Source organism: Populus alba, chromosome 12, assembly GCF_005239225.2.
Source record: "Populus alba chromosome 12, ASM523922v2, whole genome shotgun sequence".
NCBI lineage: Eukaryota > Viridiplantae > Streptophyta > Magnoliopsida > Malpighiales > Salicaceae > Populus > Populus alba.
In genome coordinates this window covers 9,433,275-9,448,711 of record NC_133295.1, presented here as the reverse complement: position 1 = coordinate 9,448,711, position 15,437 = coordinate 9,433,275, and the positions used below count along the sequence as shown (strand labels likewise).

Sequence of the window (15,437 nt, the reverse complement as noted above, 5' to 3'; positions counted from 1 at the left end):
GGTCGAGGAATCAAACCAGTAACAGCAGCCCCCGTAGAAAAAGAGCCCGCGAAACACTGAATCGCGCCAGCCAAGAGAACAACCCATGGCCCACCACGAACTCTGGTTTGATTCCAGGACGTGGCAGAGGTGTAGAGAACACCAGAGAGGACTCCGCAGGTGGCACCGGTATCCTTAAAAACAGATACGGTGTCGAGTGTTGATTGGTTGTAGATGGAGAAGGTGTAGAGAGAACCGCTGGTGCACTGAATCCATATGCTCGCTACTGTAGAGAACCATTTGCTGTTTAGCTTTAGGGTGTCTGAGAGTTTCTCACTATTAAGGTTAGAAAGTGATTTTTTAAAAAACAAATATTATAATAATATTTTTTTATTTTTTAAAATTATTTTTAATGTAGTATATTAAAATAATATGAAAATATAAAAAATTAATTTTAAATAAAAAAATTAAATTTTAAAGAAACACGATTTCCAAACAATACCACCTATTTAAACCATCTTTATTTTTATTTTTTATTACCGTTTGTTTTTTTTGTTTTTTCCTTTTCTGTGCGTTGTTGCTGCGGTGTCATCATGACTTGTCATCGTTGTAGAACTGAGAGGAGGGGGTGAGGCGTGTAGAGTAAGCCTTGTTTGATATTGTGTTTTAAAATAGGATCGGCTAAATTTTGAAATTTTTTTAAATATGTTAATATTAAAAATAATTTTTAAAAATAAAAAATAATCTAAAAAAATAATATTCATATTTTACTGACGTTAAAAATACTTTAAACAATAATATTCTAGACTCTCCGTTTAACTTCATCGAGTGAAAATGTCATGCAAAGCTGCTTCTAATTGACAGCTTGTATTTTGCTGACGTTAAGTGAGGTGAAAGATTTGTCGTTTATTCTTTAGCACCCCTTCAGTTTGTGATATGTTCTACATTATAAGACAGGAATTGTTGCTATAGTTAATTACACGTGGAAATCTCAATCACAACATTAATATTAACATTGAAAAAAAGAAAAAAAACTGAAAGAGTTTCAATAATTCACTGCTGATTATGAGACAATTAGAATAATATTTTTTTATTTTTTTATTTTATTTATTTTATAATTTTTTTTTTCTTTTTTATCTTTTGAATTTCATAATTTTATGTTGTGCTGATTTGTTCATTATTTATTTTAATTTGTTTTTTATATTATTGTCGCAAGCTTTTAAAACCATTTCGATATATGGTTGGTTTTTAATTTCATAAAAACAAAATCAATATAGTTATTTACAAGAAATTGAAGGTAAAATGACCAAATTTAAAAGTAATGAACAATAACAGCTTTTTTTTTTTTTTTAAAAAAAAGATGTTAACTCTGGTTTTTCTTTTTCTTTTGGTCTTTAAATTTTCTATCGGTTTTTTTTTTCTTTTAGTCTTTGAATTTTCTTTCTTTTTAATTGGATACTTCAATGTTGTATTGATCAAGAATTGAGATTGAAGATTTGTTTCATAGTTGACTTGATGTAAAAAGTATCCCGCAATTGTCTTAATGCTAAATGTTACAAGAAATAATTTGATTATATTGTTTGTAAATAATTGGAAATAAAAGAAATGAAATTGTCTAAAAAAACAACTAGGAGGCCATTTAAAAATAATAATAATAATAATTGAGTGTCAATGCCTTTTCCACAAATTTGCTCTCTGGGGTTTTCGCAAAAAAAATCATGTTTGGTCCTTTAAGTTTGAAGATTGAATAGTTTGATCCAAAACTTCATTAGTCTTGCATTTAGTCATTGAACTTGAGATAGGAGAGAGAGACTTGCTAGTTTACGACAGGTAAAAAGTGAAGGTTGATAAACATCCACTTTTCGACGATGAAACTCGTTAATCTTGGTGTCAATAGTTCTATTCAACAAGGAGAGTTTTTTTTAGGCTTTTTTTTCCCTTTAGAGAGAGAAAGAATGTAACAACCCCAATATTTTGACACAATTTCCACATAATTCCCTTATAATTATTCTATTTAATAGGTGAATTGTTTTTTGTATTCAAGAATTTACATTTCTAATTATGAAAATCTACTGAAATTTTGACAATCTCTTTTACACTAGAATATCCCATGCTATCGACTATAACTTGTATCTCTTCAATATCCATCAAATCATAACTTAAATATTTTTCAATCATCCTGGACTTATCATATTAATGGATGAGGGTATCTCTAATTCTCATCTTTCAACTTTTCCACCATTATAATTCTTTTATTACAAGTACATCAATATGCACTTTATAATAAAATATCATAGATGAATCACATACATTCATAATTCTATCACAACAAAAGGATTATAATGTCACAAATATCTTTTAACATATTCTAGTTTTAAATAGTTTGGTAAGCATAAGGATTCTCATTATTATATGCTAGATTTACATTATAAAAGAGATATAGTTTATATGTTCATTTAATTTAACAAAAGGGATCTTAAGTATCTATCAATCTGCTTGTGGTTGCACGATACCTAAAATTCAGTTCATCGTATCACATAATGAGATAAAGTTACTTAATAGGTTAATCAAACAAGATGAACAATTTTAACATTACATTTCAATTTTATCATGTCATCATCCACAATTTCTTTTACAAATCAATTCATCTTAACTAGCACATTATAAATTCAGGTCATTCTCGACCCAATATTACTAACCCATTTCCGGGTATACTCACTTCTTTCTGGGTGTTTACTTTCATTTCCCATTTCTAAAAATGACCCATCACTAGGTAGTTAAATCTCTCTGTCTATTTCCTAGACACTAGTTCCATTACTGGATAACTAGTTTCTCTGTCCTTTATTGGCGTTAATCCCACTACCTAGAAGCTAATTTCTTTGCTCAATTTCGATCACTAGTTTCATTATCGAGAAGCTAATTCATTTACTCATTACTAGGCACTAGTCCCATTATTGGCTAATTCCATCGCTTTAATTTTATTTTTTTTATGTGAAATCAAAACACTTTTCTACATTGAAAATTCATTGAATCTTTAAAACTTAATAAATAAAAGGATTGAGGTGTTAAATACCTATTTGTTGGTGAAACTCTCGATGTAGCTCTTTGGTGCTGCATAGTTCTCGATGCCTCTTCTATATTAACAAGTATACCAAAATAATATATTTAATTTTTATACACATTTCACATATCCAAGTTGATTTATTTCAATTCAGCCATGTGTTTGTGCACCCGTATCATCTTAAACGTCATTGACTATTTCTTTCAAGGACTTATAATTTTCATATGAGTCATTGAATTGTCAAAAAGTCCACATTTTACAATTTTTCTATCGCAACTACCACATAATGAAACTTCTTTTGCAGCAAGCGTAAAATCTTTTCTACCACGCGTGTTTCCTCCATCTACTCCTCATATCTCTTCATTGAATTGTAAATGACTAATACTCTAGCAAAGTAATTTGAAATACTCTCTGATTCAAATATATATAGCTTTTCAAAGTCACCTCATAACTTTTGTAGGCATACCTTTCTGATATTGTCAACTTCTTGGTTTGATTGATGCAAAACTTTCCATGCTTGTTTGGTAATTGTTGCATTGGCCACTATCTCAAAAATGATATCATCTAGACATTGATGGATGATTGTTAGTGCTTGTTGATCCTTCCTTCACTCATGTTTTTTTGCACGACCTTTCTTTGGGATGAAGTCAACATTACTCCTTTCGTAGGCTCCTCAAAACTCTTATCAACTATTTCCCATACATCTTGAAAACCTAGATAAGCTTTCACATAAATACATCAAATTTCATAATTGTCATTTATCAAACGAGGACATTGAATTGAGAAGTTTATATTAGTCATGTCAAACAATAAAAAACAAGCTACAATATCACTTGTTCAAAGAAAATTAGTGTGGTAGGTGTTTATAGACAACAAAGAAAAAAAAACAAGAAGAATGTTTGAGAAAAAGAAATGTTTGTTTGAGTGTTTTCTCTTCAAGACACCTTTCCTCTCCATTACATTTATGATTTATACTTCTAATTGCAAGCCTATTTATAAATTTAAAATCTTAGACAAATCAAGAAATTATATTACAACATATATTCTTAAAGGAAAAGTAATTCTATTAACTTCACTGCTCAACCGATTCTAAACCTTTTCGTCTTTTAATGGTTTTAAAATTTGAAATCTTGCTGTTCCAAAATGTGTGTGCATGTCAGAAAAATCTAAAGAAAACTAAGTCACTAGGGATGGCAGATCCGGATTAATCCGTCCTTGCATTCATAAGGTCAGTGAGGGTTTAGTAAAGCTCTAAGAACAATTCAAGAGTAAAAACTTGATCTTTAACCAAGGCGAAACAAAACCAATCCAATCAACCTATGATCTCCCATGTATGCCAATACCAAAGAAACACCAAACTCAAATTTTCGTTTATCAAATGCTGTCCAACAGAAGAGAATATATGTGCTGACATAGGCGGAAAAAAAACATGAAAGTCTCACACATAGGAAACTTAGTCCTATTCGTAGTGGTCCCAATTCAAATATGCTGCATCTTTCTAAGTGTAGCTGAGGTGAAGATGTTAAAATGGATGAGAAGGAACAGAAGAGAGACCCAGCAAGAAACAAATATATGCTGTGACTGTGGTTTACAGTTGCTAGATTTCAGAGCCTACCAGAATATCATTGCAGTACTCTATCATAAGTATAGACTTGGATTGTAAGATAATGCCATCATAATTCTCATAACACATCTCCCCAAAGTTACTAAATGTTTGGATCTATCCGCATTTTGATCTTCCTTTTACATGGAACATGATCTCAAAACATATAGTAAAGAACGTCTTTCCTTGTTTCCTCGGCTAAATTGTTGGATCTTTCAGGTGTACTTTCAGATGTTGGACGCATTATTGGCTGAAGAGAAAATCCCAGATGAATATTCTGGACAAACTCAGGTTTGTAGTGCTCTTTCCACCACTGTTCTTGCTCAATGTTATGAAAGATTCACTTTGATGAATTGTGATACAGTGATGACTGCGAGAAGAAAGGAGCTGCTCGTTTTCATTGGCTATATCGCAAATGCACATCCCATCCACAGTATTTTCTCATCCTGTTCCTCCTCCCCATTTGATGAACAACTAATTAAGTTTGCTTTTGCTCGTCTTTTGGAATCTGTTTCATGGAACTTTACACCATAACATCTTCACTCAAAGCGACCACTTTATTATCCATCTACCATAATCCTGAATCCTCGAACTGGCCATGCACTTGCCCCTGCAACCACAACAACCTACTCAGAGACCTGGAAAACTCAGTCATTGAAACATCAGCGGTTCCGCTGCTATAGACAGCAGCGGTGTGCTTAGTGTCTTCATATTTTGATCAGAGAAATAGTAATCCCTTGGTGCTTCAACAATTCATAGGTGTCACTATAAGAAGAATAAATTCATACTAGTAATCAAGTAGGAGAGCGTTTACCTTCATAATATATATTGATTCACAGAAAGAGATTATGGATTCTGTCGCTGAAATCAAACAAATTAAGGGAATATAATTCACGAAAATAAAATCAAACTATGGATGCTCAGACTCCTAAACAATAATAATAAAAAAAAAAAAATTAGAACCTCAAAATTGTGGAATTTACTCTATGGAATCCGTTACAGGGAAAAAAGTTGTAATATAACTGAAATAAAATGCTATCTAGTTCCTACTCAGTTGACACTGGTAAGACTGAAACATGCCGCGGCACTCTTCAATTCATTCTCTGCAACATGCTCCATGGATTGTGTAGTGTCCTTCAACGATTCTTCTGAGCTGCATGCATACATCATAAAATTTGCATCATAAATTAACATACATGGAAACCAGTATGAAATTAAGCTAGGACATGTAAGATGAAGAGATTTAAGCACATTTTTTCCATACATTTTACACATTTTAAACAAATATCTCTTCGAATTATGATTGCCTATCATCAACAGTATCGAAAAAGAAAACATACCTGGACTCATAGGGTTCTTTAGTTTCTATATATGATTGCCTATCGTCAATAGTATCAAAAAATGAATGCATCTCATCATAATCTTGAACAATTTCTTGTTGGGTAGATAGTGGCTGAGAAGCAACTAGCTGAGACTGAATAATTGGCATGTAATTGGTGTTATTGTTAGTAGCATAAGGATGTTGACTCCAAAGCTGATTCCCAACATTATCATTAGAATCCAAGTAACCAGAGCTGCAACCAATATTACCGCTAATAGAGTACGAGTACTGTTGTGCCAAGCAAGGCTGAGGAAGTGCCATTCCTAATTCTAATTGCGAGGGAACATCCTCCGTCAAGGCTGCAATCTGATGGTGGTGATGCTGCCTGTACATCTCAAGGTGCGCGTAGACAGCACGGAGCTCTTCTTCCACCTGCCGAATCTGGAAATGCAGTTGACAGATGATGCCCAAACAGCCATGAACAGGAAACCTGTCACGAATATTGGCTTGGTAAATGATAGAACGCATTGCTTCCTCCTTCTGGAGATAATCAAGATTCTCAAGTATCCTGAGAATCTTGCGTACACCAAACAACTTATGAGCATTTTGGAACATCTTTGGTTGTTCAGAAGGAAGTAAGGTGCTAGAGGACACTCAGAGGAGCACTTTCTCCTTTGATACTTGCACGAAGCACAAGCCTGGCTGGTGCCTCCCTTGAGAGTCATGTTGTTAACATCAAAGAAGATGGTGGAATGCTTAATGAGAGAAGATGTAAATTAAGGAAATTATTAATAATGGTTGGGGAGAGATAGAGATAGAGAGACGTGTGATTGTTGTTGTTGCTGTTTAAACTGAAATGGGTAAAAAGTAAACATTTTGATGCTGAACAAGTCTTGTACGAGCGGATTTGCTGGATGTGAAGAGACTAAGTAAAAAAGGGAAGATCAAAGAGAGCGATTATGGCGGTGTTATTTGTTAATTTTCTTTCTTTGATTTCAAGTAATTGTTAGTGGTAGGGACAACTGTCGCCATTCTAGCTACTATATATACATGGAATGGTCAACTCTACACTTCATCTTGTACTGTTTACGTGGCTTGTAAATTTCTGCATGCCTCCAGGTTTGGACTTGAGACCAGAAACTGCTTCACCAGGTGAGAAATCCTCTCTGGGTCATGATCCCCTTGTAATTAAGGAGAAGGTTAAGGACAGAATCCACCCTAGCACTCTTTATTTTGGACACTTTCTCCTTAATTAAGTCACGTTTCTAATAATAAAAACTGATAATCAGTATTATCTCTTAAAACTTTTTGTAATTTATTCTATCACTTTGTTTGAACAACAGATTTCACTGAGAGATCAGATCGGATAGACATAACTCATACAGTATATAGGAGGATAAATAATCCAATCGATCGGTTGAACAATTTTTTGAAATCCTAACTACTGATCTAGCTAACACCAAAAGACTTCACAGTTTAATTTACTAACGAACATATTCCATCGGTGGGTGATTGAGAGTACGTCGGTAAATTATTTACCGACTAAATTACCGACGGAATATGTCTGTAGGCTTACTTTTCTTCAGTGATTCCACATTTCGTCGCTATATCGGTCGGAAAAACAAAAAAATCATTTACCGACGGTTTTACTGACGGAATTTGCGTGCCAAAAAAAAAAAGTTTCCCGCTTGAAAAATACCGACGGATGTTAATTCCGTCGGTAAATCTGTTGATGAGTCATGAAAATACCGACTAAATTTATCCGTCTGTAAATTTGTCGGTGATGGTCGCGGCTACTGTCTAATGCCGACGGATTGATTCTGTCGGTAAATCCCTCTATAATTTTTTTTATTATTATTATTATTTTTAAATTACTTAGAATATATAATATAAAATGATATAAATTAATGGCAATAAAAACCAAATATGCAAATAAAATTCATATTAAGCATCAAAAACAAAAAATCAAAGTTAAATAATATTCATTACAAAATGAATGTGTTTCAAAAACATATTAAACAAAATTTTAAAGGGAAACAATGTGTATTAAAAATTAATATAAAGGTGGAGGAGGAGACTGCTGGTCATACGACCAAAAAGGATTAAGTGCACATGTTCCACCTTGTGGCATGTTTATGACCATTTCGCGAAGCTGTTCGTAGGCCGCTCTTTGTTGTTCAGACTCCGCTTTTCGTTGTTCTTTGAGTTATGCGTACGCCTCTGCTAGGTGGTTGTACTTTTCGGTAAGCTGAGTCGTATGTTGCTGCAAGGCCACGAACTCCTTAGATTGGGAGCTCGATATTGATTGGGAGCTCCCGACGGTTGAAGCACTACAGGTCGACCGCAAGTTGTCGACCGTAGTGTTGGAGAGCCTGTAAACCCGACTTTTATCGGGTCCACCTGACAATCCAACCTCCATCCACAAATCCGGATCAAATTCCGGATAGGTCGTTGGATCGTCTTCGTATCTCTCCTTCAACCGATTATTATACGTCTCCTGAAAATAAAAAAAGTAATCATCATATTCAATTCAATAAACATAATAATAACTTACAAAATAAAATGATTGAACAAACATACCATAAAATGTTGAGCACGACTGTCAACGAACTGTTGCGCCCCTTTTTGGCGGTCTTAACTCCGCACGTGTGTCTCCATAAAGAGCTCCATTGGGCTCGACTCACGTCCAAAAGACATAGCCTATAATGAAAAAAATTTATTAACAACAAACATTTCGCAATTTATTAACAAATTAATTAAACAAAATATTTCATTTAAATTAATCTTACCATCCGTTTCGCATATGCAGCAAACGGAACGGAGCCGCCGGTGTACGTTGTCACCGAGCCATGAATTGGCTAAATCCGGTTGCCAGAACTGAACTGTGAGCGTCGTGTGAACCGCTCCGACGTCACGTGCTGAAGATAGTGCGGCCAAATATCTTCTGGGATGTATATCGGTTTAAAATCCCTCCAAACCGCAACATCGTTCCAGCCTTGGAACCCCCTATCCCTTGTTGATTTTTTTGCTCTTTTTTGGGCTTCGTACCAAAAATCACGCAACCTACTTCACGTAAGAAAAAATTACATTTCAAAACATAAATTTTTTTCTAAAAAAGAAATTGTATTGTTTTCGATGTTACCTGGTTGCCGCGTGATTTTCCCAGACCCTCCTCACAATAGTGTTATGTTCATTGTCCCAGCAAAATCGATGAGGGTGACAGACCCAGTAATTGTGGCTGTGGCAGTAAAGGCACTATGACGGGGGATCATGAGGTAGCATGTTGATAGCAGAGTAGTGCCGCACCAGGTGGGAGATTCAAACCTTTTTTTTCAAAGACGAAGAGTAACATTAATTAGGTTTATTGCTTCTTCTTCTTCTGTTTTCAATCTTCAGTGTTTTGACATTTTAGATGGCAAAAACGAAGTCGTTTAATGACAGTGAAAGAAAATAAAAATGACCGGGTCTCGCCCGGGTTTGGCGGGTGAACCGGGTCCCGGGTCAAATCGCCAGGTCGACAGGGTTTCCCTGAGCCAATTCCCGAGAGGGTTTTTGCTTCAACCCGGACCGGTCCTAGGCCCGGGTCAGCCGGGTCCCGGGTCGACCCGCCGGGCCGGTCCGGGTTTTAAAACACTGAATAATAGAGTAAAATTATTAATTATTCCAACATATTTAATTTCTAATTCTAAGATAAATTCAACACTAACAATATTAATTCAACAAATTAATCAATAATTATGGCAACACAACAATAAAATATATTCAATAAATTAAAAAAAATTATAGACTAACAATTAAAATAAATGGAAATAATTTAACACAAATCATGCAATAGAAGAGTAAAATTACTAATTATTCCAACATATTTAATTTCTAATTCTAAGGTAAATTCAACACTAACAATATTAATTCAACAAATTAATCAATAATTATGGCAACACAACAATAAAATATATTCAATAAATTAAAAAACTATATATATAGACTAACAATTAAAATAAATGGAAATAATTAAACACAAATCATGCAATAATAGAGTAAAATTACTAAATATTCTAACATATTCAATTATTAATTCTAAGTTTAAATTCAACATTAACAACAAATTAATTAATAACAATTATGCCAACACAACAATAAAAAATATTGAAAAAAATTCAAAAAAATAATTATAGACTTTAGGAAAGAAATATACATACCTTAATAATGTGTTGAATTCAAAACTTTATCTACAATCCAAAAAAATACACCAAAACAACAAAAATAAAAATAACTAAAAATAAAATTAAATAAAATAAAGAAGAAGAAAACACATACATTTTAATGTGATGAAGATTCACAACAACAAATCTTGCAAGAGATTCTAGGTGAAAGGCTTGAAGGATTGAAGAGAGGAAAAAAATCGAAATTTTGAGGTGAAAAACGAAGGAGAAGAAAAAAAATAAACCGAAGGGGGCAGGTGCTGCGATATATAATATTATTAAAAAAAATAATATTATTTTACTTAAATCCGTCGGTAATTGGTCAAAAATCCGTCGGTGATTTTTGAATTTCGCACCGAAATTTTTAATTGCGCTCTATATTTTCGAGGTTCGTCGGTAATAACCCGGTCAGAGATGCATTTAATGTGCACCCCTTGGAATTTGCACTTTTCGTCGGTATGTTCGTCGGTATGTTCGTCCCACCGACAAATTACCAACGGATGTATTTCGTCAGTATAGACGTCGGTGATTGTGGCATTTTGCTATAATTATTTTCGAACTCTCTGTGAGATGCCAACAGACAGCGGACTGTCGGTATTGACGTCGGTGATTGTGGCATTTTGCTGTAATTATTTTCAAACTCTCTGAGAAGTGCCAACGGACGTTGGTCCGTCGGTATTGACATCAGTGATTGTGGTAATTTGCTGTAATTATTTTTGAGCTCTCTGTGAGATGCCAACAGACGGCGAACCGTCGGTATTGACGTCGGTGATTGTGGCATTTTGCTGTAATTATTTTCAAACTCTCTGTGAGATGCCAACGGACGGTGGTCCGTCGGTATTGACATCAGTGATTGTGGTAATTTGCTATAATTATTTCCGAACTCTCTATGAGATGCCGACGGACGGTGGTCCGTCGGTATTGACGTCAGTGATTGTGGCATTTTGCTGTAATTATTTTCGAACTCTCTGTAAGATGCCAACGAATGGTGGTCCATCGGTACTAATGTCGGTGATTGTTCAATGTACAAGAAATATTGTGTTTGTATTTCCTATTTACCTTCCTACAACAACTTGAATAATAAATTGTCCATCACACAAAACAATAGCAATAGTGCTTAAAATACAATAAGCTAGAAAATATTTCGTGTTACAAAATATATCATCCATAATGTAAATTACATGAAGAAAAGGGTTTTACACAGGGCTTCGTTTTGATAGTTAGTTAGAATTTTCTTCTTCGTCGTCATCAATTGAATAGTCATCATCTTCATCGCATTCTTCAATATGGATATCATCTTCTTCATCAACATTTGCTTGTCCGCTAGAGCTCAAAACAACGTTCACCTCTTCTACGTTAACATCAACAAGACTATCATCGAAAACACGAAAATTTGAATTTTCTTCCAATTCAATTGAAGGAGCAACTCGATATGGTTTAACCAACTCACTAACTTGAAAGACTTCATCTCGCACACTACTTGTGTCTTCGTTCTCATCCTGAACAACCTCGACACGACCCCGTGGTTTCTTTTTTACAACGGACAACCAATCAACTCTTGATCGATCCTTTCTAAATGAAGGGTGTATGTGTAATAAACTTGTTGACATTGCTTTTGCGAAAAACAAAGACATCGTTTATGTTGCAGTGTCTAGCTTTTGAATTGATTTCAACCAGACCATAGTGCGAATCAACTCTATCAGTCGTGTCATACCAATAGCATTTGAATAAAAACACTTTATTCTGCTCGCTATGATATTGTAGTTCGATGACCTCTTCTAATCTACCATAGCAGTCAACTTCTAACTCACTACTTGTGGATCCCTTAACATAAACACTACAGTTGTATGTCTTTCTTCCTTGCTCGTATTCTTTAGTATGGAATACATTTCACCGCCATCATCATACCGTGAAACGCGATTAATTCTTGTTCTCAGATGAGGTTCGAAATAGTACGAGATAAATGTTAAGATCTCCTCAACAATATAGGCCTCACATATCGAAGCCTCAACATGCGCCTTGTTCTTAACTTTTTTCTTGAGATTAAACAAGTACTTGCATTGCATTACAATTCAAGTATTTTCAATGAAGAAAAACATAGAAAATACTTTTATATGTGAATTACATTGCAACTGTAATATCTAACCGTTTGAATGGGTACATCCATTTATACTGGACCGGTCCTCCATCTTTTGCCTCAAACAGTAGATGTATAGGGAGATGCTCCATTGAGTCAAAAAATGATGGAGAGAATATCATCTCAAGTTTGCATAGTGTCTCGATGATATTCGTTTGAAGCCTCGCAATGTGCTGAACATTCAACTTGCTGGAGCATATATCTCTGAAGAAATGACTAATCTCCATCAGTGCATCCCATATTCCCTTTGGCAACAAATCACGAAAAGCTAATGGGATGAGTGTTTGCATAAACATGTGACAGTCATGACTCTTCATTCCATATAATCTGCAGTCCTCTATATTAACTAGCCTTGATATGTTCGATGCATGTCCATCCGGAAAACGCAGACTCTTAAGCCATTTGTAGACTAGCAGTTGTGCGTTTTTCTCTAACACGAAGCTTGCCCTTGGTTTTGCGACCCATGACTCATCATAAACCAACTCCATATTTTTATAGTTACAGTATAAAGTTATATCCAATCTAGCCTTGATGTTGTCCTTTGCCTTCCCCTTCACATCCATGACGGTGTTGAAAATGTTCTCAAACATGTTCTTTTCGATGTGCATGACGTCAAGGTTATGGTGGAGCATATTGGTCTTTCAATAAGGAAGCTCCTAAAAGATACTTCGTTTTACCCAATTATGGGTCAAACCAAAACCAGGAAACTTTTGCTTACCTGATTGAAGGCCAAACACAATGTTACCGTAGTCTGATATAACATAATACAATTCTTCACCAGAAAGATGCGGGGATGCAAAATCTTTTTCAACTCTGCCAATAAAGAAATCTTCTATGTTCTTTCTGTACCTGTGATTAAGTGGCAAGAAGCGACGGTGACAGTAAAAAAAAAAAAGCTTTACCTCCGTTTACTAGCATGAATGCCTTGTTGTTTTCCATGCAGTATGGACATGCAAGTTTCTCATGCGTGCTCCAACCAGAAAGCATTCCATAAGCTGGAAAATCATTAATAGTCCACATCAAAGTCGCTCTCATAAGAAAATTTTGTTTCCTTGATATATCATAAGTCAGAGCTCTAGAGGACCACAACTGCGTCAACTTATCAATCAATGGCCGAAGACAAACATTTGTATTCCGCCCCGGGCTGCTTGGGCTGGGTATGACAGTAGATAAAAACATAAACTCCGGCCTCATACACATTCCCGGTGGCAAGTTATAAACTGTGAGTATAACCGGCCAGCAAGAATAGGGAGCAGCAAATGACCTAAATGGGTTGAATCCGTATGTACACAACCCAAGATGCACATTCCTTGATTCAGCTGAAAAGTCAGGATGCATACTGTTAAAGCGTTTCCACGCTTCGCCGTTAGAAGGATGCACCATCACACCATCAACCGCATCATGTGCTTGGTGCCATGTCATGTGCTCAGCAGTCCTTGGTGACATGAATAACCTCTGCAGTCTAGGTGTGATCGGGAAGTATCTTAAGTTTTTTAGGCCACTAGAGTCTTTTCCCATGCCAGTTCTGGGTTTGTAACATGAATGCCCGCATGTCATGCACTCGGTCATCTCAGCATTTTCAAGGTAGTATAACATGCAGAAGTTAGGGCACATGTCAATTTTTTGGTATCATAAACCAAGGGGTTTCATCATGGACTTCGCAACATAGAAGTTCTCTTTCAGCCTGTTCCCTTCAGGTAAAATGCTTCTCGCCCATTCAATAATTTTGTCATACCCGGCCTCACTCAGCCCGTGATCTGACTTGATGGTGAACACCTGTGCCACGACCGATAATTTACTGTGGTTTGTGCAGCCATCCCATAATGGTTCATCAGAATCTTTCAACAAATAAAAAAACCTAGCTGCATCTACATTAGGTTCTTCTTCTATGATTAGACATTGACTGGCATTACCTTGATTCATTCTCATTGCATCCATAACTATATTTCTGTAAGGATTGGTGTTGTCATTTTTCGTTTCATGCACGTTGCTAGCACTAGAAGTTGACCCAACCACCGTTTCTCCCATTCTCCTATTACTAACAAATACTTCTCCATGTGCATATCAACACTGGTAATTCTCCATAAACCCTTTGTGTAGAAGATGCATCATTACAACATCTGGATGCAGATACTTTTTATTTTGACATTCTACATGGACACCTTATACCACCTCCAGTAAATTTCTGGGAATAGATGTTGCGAAATTAATAAAACCTTAAACCCCGTTACAATAATCCATCCTCCACAATCCTTGGGGTGAATCTCGATACATCCATGAACGATCATCCATGACTTATATATATCGAACCTCTACAAAATTATGATGACATCATGTATTAATTAACTAAGTTAGGTAAATAAACTTGCAAAAATATTACTTTACCTCATGATTATCCAACAAACCAATCACAACTTCTCATAAATATTAAATATTCATTATGATCATTTATTTAACGTTCATACGTACAAAATTAATATATATAAATTTATGAAAATTACAACACCACAATACCATTGATAAAACTTAAAACAGACCCATTAAACAAAGCTATTCATTATTTCAAAATAGGCACATGTAATTCGGTAATATTATAAAGTTTTAACGATTAACAAACAAATTAACACAATCTAATTACAAAAAATAAAACAAACCCATAATATGTATAAAATTATACATTCATATATACTACAAGTTAATATCTTTCAGAAATAACAAAAAACATGTACATCTACTAAAAAAATACATATACTAAAAAAAACAACAATTAAATTGACATTTAAATGTTAAAAATTTATTAAATATAGAATTATTTACAAAATCGATAAAATCGTCGAAAAATCAAAACTGGTGTGTGACTCACGAAACTTACAAGAAAATATAACTTGTTCTACTAAAGAATGAGGGAGATTTTTGATTGGGTGTTGGCTTGTTTGCAGTTGGGAGAGTTGGGATTAGGAAGAAGAGAGAAAATAGGGGAGGAGAGGTCCAAGCAGGCGAATCTATATTAACTTTTTTCCAACGTTTTCACCAACAAAAACATTCGGTCGGTGTTTATTCGATAACATAGACACGTCACCTATACGGATTCAACCATTTCAAATTCATCAGTGAGTATCGTCCGGTAATTTTAA

The 15,437-nt window shown here is 34.9% G+C and overlaps 1 pseudogene; it reads right to left on the bottom strand.

Annotated features, from left to right (window-relative positions):
- Window positions 1-5,693: 5,693 nt before the first annotated feature.
- LOC118044903 (LOB domain-containing protein 27-like) lies at window positions 5,694-6,689 on the bottom strand (annotated as a pseudogene).
- Between the last annotated feature and the right edge of the window lie 8,748 nt (window positions 6,690-15,437).